At 36.6% G+C, this 12,365-nt stretch overlaps 1 protein-coding gene across 1 annotated transcript in view; it reads right to left on the bottom strand.

The window, feature by feature from the left end:
• Positions 1 to 12,365, bottom strand: part of ADAMTSL1 (ADAMTS like 1) — a 259,610-nt gene that overhangs the window by 175,204 nt on the left and 72,041 nt on the right. The gene's annotated exons all lie outside the window — the stretch shown is intronic.

Here is a 12,365-nt window from a genome sequence, read left to right as displayed (position 1 = left end):
ACATCACTGCTCTAGAGGAAATCTGCATGGAGGAATGGGCCAAAATACCAGCAACAGTGTGTGAAAACCTTGTGAAGACTTACAGAAAACATTTGACCTCTGTCATTGCCAACAAAGGATATATAACAAAGTATTGAGATGAACTTTGGATATTGACCAAATACTTATTTTCCACCATGGTTTGCAAATAAATTCTTTCAAAATCAGACAATGTGATTTTCTGGATTTTCCCCCCCATTTTGTCTCTCATAATTGAGGTATACCTATGATGGAAATTACAGGCCTCTCTCATCTTTTTAAGTGGGAGAACTTGCACAATTGGTGGCTGACTAAATACTTTTTTGCCCCACTGTATAGTAGTAAAAAGTCTTATCTGGTGCCTATCTCGTGGACATAGCTAACTTGTTTATTTTATTTATACGTTATGTGCACAGCAGCAAAGAAAATGGATTTGTTCTGGAGTAACGTGTTAATAAGGCTATTACAGGGGGTAGGCACAAACATTTCTAGGAGTAAAATCTATAATTAACACATATTTTTAAAAAATATTAAATACTAGCCTTCAATTGTATCTTACTTTTTAGGCCAGAAGGTATAATGGACATAAAGGAGAATTAGAAAGTAAATGTTCTGACAAATGCTTGGTGCATTTGGAGCCTGGACTTTAATAGGCTGTTCTTGAAGATGGTGATGACTGTAATCTGATGAAAAATGACAAATATAATTTCAATTAAAAGTGTGGGTTGATATGTAAAAACAGAGGAAGAATAGAAGAACAAAGAGGCTGTTGTTGGGTTTGGCTGTTCAGCAGCCCAAGTAGTTTTCACTTATATATTTCAATTCCCTCTTGTTTCTTTGATTCCCTGTCCTTCTATCTGTCTCCCTCTCCTTCTCTACTTCCCAGATAGCTCAATTATTTGTGGGTCACTTTATTCTCTTCAAGCACAGTTCAGCAAACTGAAAGCCTAACCATTAAAAAGATGGAAAAAAAGTCAAGATTTCTCAGGCATTGTGCCTTCAGCTAATATTACAGTTAGGAAAGTTATGGCCATGTTCCTCTCTCTGTTTGCAGGAAAAATGTCACAGGTGGGTCAGTCAATCAGAAACATGAGGGTGCCAATTAGGTCTGCGGTGTGAAAAACTAGCAGCCCAGTTTCTGATCTAGTGATATAATTGAGAATCAGCACTGTCATCATGAATACAGTCTACCGTGAGTGGCTTTAATAATACTGCTCCTTCATTGGTGGACAACAAAGCACGCCGTTCTTTGGAAACACCACTCTACCTCAGAGGCCAGAGAAGTTCCCAGTCAAAGCAGTCATCAGTGGGAAAATAAAGCTCCTGATGGTGAACTCTTCAGATTGAGATACACTATGAGTCTTGAATTGGATCTCTCTGCTTTCCCAGCACAGTGTTCTGTAAGTCCGTCTTGTTACTCCAGAAAAGGAAAACAGAAAGAAATGGGAGAATGCTGCCTTTCTTTTCCACAAAGTGATAATTTTGATGTTATCTGGGAAGCTACCAGATAGAGTCAGAAGACAACAAAGCTATGTTTGTTGGCCAAATACCCAATGCCAAATGCCATCAACAGCAGCAAGATGGTTAAATTCTTCTGCCAAGATCCTTACAGAATAAGGCTGAATTATACAGTGGAAATGATATCCACACAGAAGTTGACAGATTGGAACATGTTCTCATCCGAGTTCTTGCCTTTGGTTATTCAAGATTTATAAAATACACGCAATATTGCCACCTGGGAGACCACGTAGATTAGAGATTATGCAGAACACTATAAAAAATGGTATGTATTTCAACATAATAATACAATGTATCATTGTAATGTAACTTGGCAGGAACATTATGAGACAGTCACTCCCTTTATATTAATACCTGTATATTCAGCACAGCAATTATACTTAATTAGATTAACATCTATTTTCTATCTGGAGAAATAATGTCATGATATCTTATGTACTGCATTTTCTTCGACAAAGCATAATTTAAAAAATAAGCCATGAAATTGCCACCAAGGAGCTGATTTATCTTTTTGTAAACACTGATAAATTAATTATAATTTAAAGTAACATCTACCCATCTAAAGACAGCTGCTTCTGACTTTGAACATAAGCAAGATACTGCTTTTTCTTCTGAATGTAGCCAGAAGTCTGTGTTGATTTGATGCTAAGCTGGTGGATAGTCATACAAAAAGCAAGAAGTTTTGCCATTCTCACTTACAATTGTACAAAAAGCTTCATAAAAATGTCACTCAGTACTTGCATCCCTGCCCCAACGTTAAACATTAAACAAATATGGATAAAAACAGTCATATCAGTTTCACTGTGTTGTCATCCAGAAGGGATTCCAAAGAGAAAGTATACATAAATACATACTTAATAGTGATTCACTGGGAAAATAAACCAAGTCTGATGATTATCCTGTAAACTGAGTCAGACACCACATCCATCATATGGCCCAAGCCATATAATATACAACCTAATTAAGCAAATGGTCAAATTTATCCTCAAAATGGAACTCATGAAAATCATAGATATTTAAGCTAACTTTTGATGCTAAACAAGCTAACTAAAATAATAATATTGACATTATTCCAGGTTCTGTCAATTAACAACCACAAGAGATGGATTCCCATCTATTTTTTAATACTGAGTATGTATGCATGCTACATATTCTCTGGGCATTGTACAGCTTTTAGCTGACTAGTTGCATGAGACATGCTAGCTACTGGATTTTAGATGAATTCCACCTACTTGGATAGGAGCTGGGTGAAAGTGCTGAATGAAGCAGATTGCATTTTAAACGAAACTTAAAGAAGGAGCCTTGTTTTATGTTCACTGGGGAAATGACATGGAACTGGAAAGATATATAAAAAAGATATAAATTCTGCAGTAACTAAATAAAACAATTTATATCCACATTTTAAAAAAATGTCATTCGCTTGAAACTTAATTTTTAGTCCACCCCAAGGATGAAGGGTATGGGACAGACATTGACCTAGGTCCCTTCCATCTGAAATGCCACAATACAGAGATGGGTATACTGTCCTCTCCCCTCATATAAAGATGAGTTATGACTTGATAAGCAAAAGTGAGGAAAATGACTCCACTATGCAGAAATCAGAATGGCTTGGAAATATCACGATGGAAGCTGAAAACAGAGGATTCTAGTGCAAGCCTATGGGACAATCTAGATGTTAAAGAAGATGAGACCCTCATTAGCTCAGAAGCTACAAGGAGCTAAAAGTAACATGAATGTATTGACAAAGCATTCCTTTACAGGTTAATAAGAGCTCTTTTTAGATGCTCAGTGAAATAGGATCTCACCCTGCTATCTTGTTCCTGACATTCACTGGAAGGAAAACAAAGCTTGGATCCATCCATATGTCAATATGTATGCCAGGAGATCCTATCCTTTGTAATATTTGTGGTCATCTGAAAATAGCAAGTCTGCTTACAATTCTCCATAAGTAAGCTCCAATATCTGTATAAATGTGCACAGATTGGGACCAAGGGAAGTTAGTGTGATTTGTATTAAATTCTTCCATGCAATCAAGAAAAATATGAAACATACAAAAAAGTCACCCATTTAAATAAATAGCTGAAAGTCAAAAGGCTTTAGTTGATGACAGCACACTAAAATAGGGATATTCAAGATATTTGGTTTACATTTCAAAGTGAGCCAGTCTGATTTATCCCTCCCAGACTAAAGAGTACACTGAAGTACAATTATGTGCCTGTTTTTTTTTCAGTTCTCCATAGCAAAATGTAGAAAAAGGTATTTTAGGGATAAACAGAATTATTAAACAGATTTAGGAATGAAATATATTAAATTAACAGAAATCACAAGCAGATTGATACGCCTATCTCTAGCGTAAAATGAGCAAAAGCCAGGAATAGAAATGAAATTTCAAAAATAAAAAAGTAGGTTAAAAACAGAAAATCAAAATAACCCCTTTTCATTTTGCTGGGACATAAGAGATGGATAAATCTATCAAATGTTTATTTTTCCAACCTGAAGATTATTTAACTTTTATATATTTTTATATATTTATATATATATATATATATATATATATTTGTTTTTATATAAAAAATAAAAAAATAAATAAAAATAGGAACTATTTTAAAAATATGCATATGTTTCTATGTACTCTTCTTTTAAACTATGTATTTTGTATGCAGTTTTAGTAATACATATATGCATTTTGCAAGCAGATTTCCTTTATATTTTCTGCATTTTCAACTACATATATTTTCATATAGGCTTTTTCCTAATACACATATTTTCTATGTATTTTCCTAATATATTCATTTTTATGTATATTCTTGTTTAAAGAACTGCATCATAAAATTCAGAAACATGCAAATATCAAAGGATAACTATATTTTGGTTTACAGGTAGATCAAAAACTATAAATCAACTATTCACCTTAAAATGTGGGCCAAATTATTTTCAACCATATCTTTAGGGACACCTAAATCAATGATTACTCATAGTCAAAGGACAAGTGGTTGGGAAACAAAAAAGATCAATCAATATTTACACATCCCCTAATTTTCTTCCCTATAACTTCAAAGACCGAATCTTACTCTGTATAAAACCTATTTATAGTTAGCTGCATCAAGTTGAGACTTGATGACAAAACTTGTTAGTCTTCCAAAGACATTCCAGTATTCTCTTTGATCCCATTCATCCATCTTACCTGCTTTCTTCCCTTCTATTTCCTTCTGTCTTGTCAAGCATAATAATTCTTTCTAGCCCATAATCTATTCACACATTTGTCCCAAATATTTGAGTTTCTGCTTGCTGCTCATTACCTCAATATCACCTTTTATTTGATTCAGCACTGATTAATTATTGTTGTTTTTTGCAGCCCATGGTATTTAAGATAACCATCTCTAAATCCCTAATTTGAAGGCATCTCCCTTTTTTCTTTATCTCTTTCTCAGTGTCCAGCTTCCACAGCTGTGTAATACCATTGGAGAGACCACTGCTTTAATTACTGTATTCTGATCTCCTTGACATATCCTTAGTATTCAGGATCTTGTCTAAGTGGTCTTATACATACTAATTATATGTTCTTTAAAGTAAAAGTAAAAGTAGTATCTTTTTGGCACTTTTACTTTTTAATTTTCTAAGCTTCAACTGCACATTTGATACCAATAACGCATGGTCTATTCTACAACTTGCATCTAAAGCATCTTGCCCGAAAGCACTGCACTTCTCCATCTTCTAGCGCTTATTATGGATTCTACATATTTGATTCTGATTACGTCCACTTGTAGAATCTGTATTTGTGTTTCTTGAAGCAAGTGTTGGCAATAAACAAAATTCTATAGCCTATCTCTTGTCCTATTGCATTTGTTGTTGTTGTTGTTGTTTAGTCGTTAAGTCGTGTCCGACTCTTCATGACCCCATGAACCATATTGCGCCAGGCCTTCCTGTCCTTCACTGCCTCCCTGAGTTTGCTCAGTTTCATGCTCACCTATTGCATTTACTCAATCCAAATCTTCCTATAATTCAATCTTTTTCTATTTTTCCTGTTTCTGCATTCTAATCACTCATAGTAGTACTATATCCTTTCATGTTGTTGCATCTTACATACCTTACACTTTTCATATAAGTCCTCAGCTTCGTTCTCCATTGTGTCTGTTGTAGGTTATACTGATTAGAAACATGATGCATTTCAGACAAGGCATTCTCTGTATATATTGACTAAAACATGTCAATTAGAATTCACTAATCAGAAACTTTATGAAATGCACTGGGCTTTGAGACAATCAAATATTATCACTGTTTCTTCATCCTTTTCTTTCTCAAGGACTTCAGTGCATCCCTCCTTTTCCTGCTGTCTGTTGTTAGTGTATACATTTTTATAACATTGACATTCACTGAATACCCACTAATTCCAGCAGATAGGGTCTTGTTGTTTATTGAGCTATACTGAGCAAATATTTAGCTGAACTCTTTTCAAGTTCACATTGAACACACACTTTTATTCACTTGACCTCACTTATTCCTAAGACATTCAATTTTGTATACTCCATTTCTGTTTTGACAATTTCAAGTTTTTCATGGTTTATGTTTCCCACATTCCATGTTGCAAATGTACATATCCTTGCAAAATGAGAAACTCCTTCAATATTGGTACCATGTACTTCCTTTTGGCTTGGTCAGGCTACACTACCACCTCCCTGATCTACTCATAGGTTTAATACTCTTCCTAAGTAACTAAGAGTACTGAAAGCTGAGATTTCATCAGCTAGCATCACAATTTGCCTAAATGCTTCAATCATGTCCATAAAGCTTTCATGACAGCAACACAGAAATGGTCTGCCATTGCCTTCTTCAGGGTTTGATTCTGGAGTTCCTTCTCCTAGATGGGTTGACTTCCCTTATGCCTGCAGAGCCACGCCTGCCCTCACGCTCAGATCCTGCATCCCAACACATAATGACAACTAGGTAGGTTGATAATTATTTGAAAAATCTTTGCATCTCTTCCACAAATGAACACAAACAAAATGGTCTATAGTTTATGTATTAAAGAGCAGACAACAGTATTATACTTTCCCGAAGCTTTGGCAAGATAGCACTTGAAAGCTGGTGTAGTTTCCTTCACATTTTTGACAAAATATCAAACATATCTTTTTAAAACATTTCCTATTACTTTAGACAGGCTATTTTGCATCTTTGCTGGTACAATCAATATATCTGTTGATAGATAAATCAGCCTGCATTAAGAGTTGTCTGGGAGTTTTTGCTTACATAAAGGTATTATGTTTACAGACTGCAATTTTACCCCCATGAAAAATTAATATCTTGGAGAGATTTTGCTGCTGTAGTTTGAACATAAATTATGTAATCCTGGAATCGTACTAGGTGTGGAAAGCCATGGAGATGATCTTGGGGAAATTAGGCAGAGACAATGACAGTCACATAAACAAAAGTACGTTAAGCCCGGGAAGCAGCAAAAACGTGAGAAAGAAGTTGAGATTGACTCCTCCAGAATTTACTATAGTATAAGAAGGGAGGAGGGGAAAACTCAGTCAGGCTTTCAAGATTCTGTTACTATACTCTATCTCGATAAAATGTAGTTCCAGATTTCCTGACCTGACCTACCTCAAAAGGCTGACATCAATCTTGAAATCCTGACAAAGGGAAATGAAGAGGCTTTTTGCCTTTCAGATAATTTGCATTGATGCAAGATTGTGGGAGAAGCTGTTACCAATGTTTCTGCCTCTCTGAAAAGCATCTACTAAAATGTGTATGTAGTCCAGGGATAGAGGAGATTCTTCTTCCATGGACTTCACAGCATTGCTAACTCTCAGTGAGGGAGATGCTACATCTCCTTTTCCCTAGCATCTGCACCCTTTAAAAGGCATTATAAGACATCTCTACTTTCCCCATCATTTCAACGATCATTATTTAAGGGGAGAAACCTGCCTTGCTTTTGGGCAATTACAACAAATGTTCAGGAATCTGCAAGCTGACAATGAAGATAACAGGCCCATGATTTTTCTTTTTCTTTCAGCAATATCTAGCTTTAAAAACCCACACATTCATACATATGCTCACAGAATGAATTAGGTCTTGAAGTAACCCTTTTCTCAAAGGACAGTTTTACATTCTTAGTGGGTTCCTAATGTGCAGAAAGATAAGCTTACAGACTGAGCGTATTAAAGCCAAAAATGGCCTGACAAGGACCTATGAGCTATTAGGATATATGGTATCCTGAGATCCTCTTGAAAAAGAGAGGGGGAAGTGAGGAGGGGAAGTGGGAAGAAGAGGTAATAGGCTTGCTCAAATCTCTAACAGCTTATATTAAATACTTTGGCAATTTATCCTTATCCCTTCTAGAAGGCACAGTACCATTTTTCTGAGGAAATGTACAGGACTCCCATTGGCCCAAAATAAACACCGAATACTATACAAATGAATGAGAAGGGAACTTGGTATTTCCCCACTCTAAACAGATCAGCAAATGCTTTTGAGGTTTGGCTAAGCTGTGTGGCAAAAGAGCAATGACTCTTTTTTGCACAACATTGTGAGACTGGCTCAAGGCATCAAGTGAATCAGGATATGGGAATCATTTGGGGTTTCCATCTTCTTCCGATCATCCTTCAACATCCTTCCTGCTTGCCTGACAGAACCACACAGGCATGCACAAGCCACAAGCCATTTAGCTTTTAAATATGTTGTGTTTTTCCTAGTAGTGGTGCTAAAATGCCACAATCCATGTATTAGGGATGCAGGCCAAAAAGGGAAAGAAAAAACATTGGGCTTTGGTGTGTGAATTTTCCTTTTATGATTCTTCCTGGCTAGGAGTCTTGTTTTCCATTAGAAAAGGGGCTTTATTATGTTACTTTTTTAAGTAGGAAAGGACTTGACTGAATGCAAGAACAAACTCAGTGTCCACATCTCTGCAAGAAGTTAACTGATGATATTTTTGATAGACTTTCATTTTTGATAAAAGGCTGTAATCTGCAAGTAAGAGTTGCAGCAAATCTATGTGCTGGCAGGGGGCTGCAGGGTCCAGACCCTCCACACATACTCTTTGTGTAACTCCCAGATCTAGCCCATCCCCATGACAACAACTTATTTGAAGGACTGAGTTAGCACTTTTTGGCTATGGACCAGTTCATCTGAGCCTGAAGTAAAACTGGGGCTTGTTGGCGGACTAGTTTTTCTATTGGCTCTGCTGTTGTTTCAATACATAGCCCAGCTCCTGAAAGTAAGCAAATCCTTGCTTGGTGTCTCTGGCAACCTAACTATACCAAGGAAAGAACACAGGCAACTTTGGCATGAGCCTGGCACTAACTCTGTCATCAGTTTATATCAGGTTCACAATCCCTGTAAAAAACTCCCCGCTTTGATTTTCCCTGCTGACACAAGCCTCAAAATCTTACTTCATCTTCCTTCCAGACTTCAATTACTCTACCATTGCCCTCCAACACCTGAGCCCTTGTTATTGGATATACCAAAGTGTACATTTAGCATAACTGAGATATGGATCTTCCTATGTATACAGTGAGATTTAATGGTATATAAGATGCTAGGTGCAAAATACACAGTCCCCACTAGAGCCACCATTTCTAAGTTTGGGTCAAGGGGACACAGGCATCCATGGGAGAGAACGGTGTGTGTGTGCGTGTGTGTGAGAGTTGAGTGATGACATGTGCTTCATAATGTAAACTTCATTCCTTATATAATTCTGTACAACATCACATCACAACACACATATACACACACCCAAAGCATATCAAAATGCACATTTCATCATTTTGGTGACATCATGGTTAGATAGAGACATCAGAGCAAGGGAGTAGAATATGTTTTGCTCCATTCCTCCCAATACTCAAGGACGTGAATACAAAAATATATGCTTTAATGAAGGTTGTTATTTATTAGCATGTTTTCACCAAAATATTTTCTCAGAAAGGTGTGTCCTGCAATTGGATCATAAAGACAATCCAGCTTTGGCACAATATGATCTGGCTAACAGTTCATCAGCTGATTAGAAAATGGTCCAGATTTACATCTTGTCCTAAACCAAAACATTTTGGCTAAATGGGAAGGGGGAATTAAATGTATAGTCCTCTTAAGTGTCTCATTAATCAATTACAAAACATTTGACAAGGTTCTCGAACTATTCAAAACATGTTTTCCCCAAAGGCCATTGCGTGTCTCCTCCTGAAATCAAAGAAAGAAGTCTCTGCTTCAGTTCATTATAATGCTGAGATAAATGAGGCTGTGCACTACAGATTACATTCAATTTAGCCTAAACATCTTCCTTAACAATCAAGATATTTGCCAGGTCAGAAAAACTCTAAGAGAAACAATACTAGAGGAAAAAAGAACCCAAAGAAACAGAAATGAGGCTCAGTTCAAATGATAATAAAATGTCAGGATTTATACAGGATTATGGATGAGCAGAACTATGCAACCTGGATTTGGATTTGTAGATTCAGAAAATCTCAAAAATACTTGGTTCCAAAGCTGCCTTTTAAAGTCCAGGGTAAATTCATATTTACCCTAAAGTTTTAGGAGCCAGAAGTTGAGATGAGATAAGTCCACAATGTATTATTACAAATATAACTGAATACAGTCTATTTGGATAAAGGTGGTATTTATTAAAAAAAAAAAGATATTGGGGTTTACAAGCAAAATGGTGACGGCCATTAAAAAATAATCTTTCTTCTTTCTTCAACCTAGCTATCAATGGGCATTGGGCTTCCATTTCTCAATACTTCCATGGAATAATTCTACATTGTGATATCATTTCACCCTTGATTCTGGAAAGCACTCCACCATCATGATGTGGCATCTCTCTGAGAAAGCAATTGTGAGAGGAATTTTTTTCCCATTGTTCCACTTAAATAAGCGTAACAGTTGACTTAAAACAGAAATGAAAGAATATATATTCATTATTGCATTTTTCATGGTAAGCTCCCCCTCCCTTGATCCAGTAACTTCCCATCTTTTAACCCATCATTATCAATTTTCCTTGGAGGAAAGAAAAAAATTCTGAAAATAATCTAGATCAGTTTTTGTCCCAGTGAATCAAAACAGCCTACAATTTTGCCCTAACATACTGATATTATACCAGTATTCCTCTAGATTCCCTGCGCTGAATTGCAAAACTGGGGAGTTGCAATAGACCTTTATTAGATACCAAAAGTTAGCATTGTGCATGCTTCAAAAACATATCTAATTTGTTTGCAAAGATAACACCTCTCTCATTAAAAAGGCTCTACCTTTTCAGGCTTTCATGTGAGTCTAAAAAACTATGACACTTAACGTTAGGTTATTTTTTTACAACCTGACATGGAAGGCTGGAAAAGGTCAGGAAAAGTACTTCTTCCACTTTATTACCAAAATGTGCATAGCCTTACCAGCTATAAAGCTAGGATTACCTGAAGCAAAGAACCCCACAAACTTTCTTATGGTAAGCATTCTCTAAAGCAAGGAAAATGTTCTATGATCTCTTCACCTGGCATAAAGATATGCTTGCTTCTCTCATGTACCAAAAGTTTCTGTCCTGGTCTTTAGGAAATTACTACACAAATAAATAAGTTTTATCTGATACCAGGAAACTGGTCCTATCAACTCTGAAGAAGACCTTCACTGATGTTATCAGATCTACATGAGACCCTAATACATGGTCAGGTCCTAGAAGTAGCAGGGCCTTTCTAAAGTTGGGGAAAGCTTTAGACATCTCCTCAATGCATCTCTTCCAAATACTGTACTAATAAGAATGAGAATGGGTAAAGCTCCAGTTTTTAATGAACATTCTGGATTAATGGAGGCTCTTGTCAGTTTTTCCAGAGATAATCACCAGTGTTATGCTTCATAAGTTGGCAGAAAAGCATGATGGCATAAATTGCACTGTCTTTCCAGCTGATCCCTATTTTGCCTAAAGAAGGAAGGCAGTGTTGGTCTGATGCTGGACAAATTAAGAAAGCAACTGGTTTTACTTATCCTCCCACAGACATCACCTGCTGGAAGGAAAAGCAATCACCAATCACTATTCTTAAAGTTTCATGGATGGGGATAGGTGAAAATAGGCAAGTGTTTAGAATGGTTATTTTACTCACCCATCAAACTGCCCAAAGAACAGACATGGGGGAGTGCTGTCAGGCTATTTCTGAAGAAGTGCTAAATCCATGCCCCAAAACAGCCCAGCAGACAGGTCCAGGCATGATGGAAGGATGAGGGTTTACGTGGAATGAAGAGATTGTTCTGTCCTCAACTAGTGTGTCAAGGAAATGGCATAGGAGAGGGCAAAATGTGGCTCCTCCCACTCTTTGTCAGAAGCAGCAGCAGAACATGACTCAACTGACCTCACTGCATGCAATGTGGTACTAGTACTTTTTTGAAGGGGTGCTAAACCCAAGTTTAAAAAACAGATTTAACATTCTTTCAAATGCTAAACCCATTATATAAGGAGCTTGTGTAACACCTGACAAGTGCCTTGAAACATGTCAGTCAAGGATGATACAGAAAAATACTTCTGCAGAACCAGGCATTTAATTTCTCCTCCAGCCCAAGCAGAAATGTCCAGAGAAGCCAGCATAAAAAAGTGGTTATCAAGACATTTGTGCCATAGTTAGTAGGATGCAGAGATGAGCCCTGTGACTATTCTAGCCAAGCCATAATAACTGTAAATAACCAATGTCAGGGACATGACTACCACTTCAATGGAGCTGCATGAACAAAACATTACACAGCTGAGAAAAAAAAACTCTGAAATATGAGTAACCTAATAAACAATAAATGAATTTGAAAGCTATCAATCGAATTGGAAAAAAAAGATTATCACCAAATCCATCATAGAAATAACAGATATA

This window comes from Python bivittatus, unplaced genomic scaffold (assembly GCF_059951505.1).
Source record: "Python bivittatus isolate LINGU-HERP-01145 unplaced genomic scaffold, Pbiv_v1 ctg000850_np1212, whole genome shotgun sequence".
Classification (NCBI taxonomy): Eukaryota; Metazoa; Chordata; class Lepidosauria; order Squamata; family Pythonidae; genus Python; species Python bivittatus.
The sequence above is the reverse complement of the archived record's forward strand: the minus strand, read 5'-3'. Positions and strand labels throughout refer to the sequence as shown.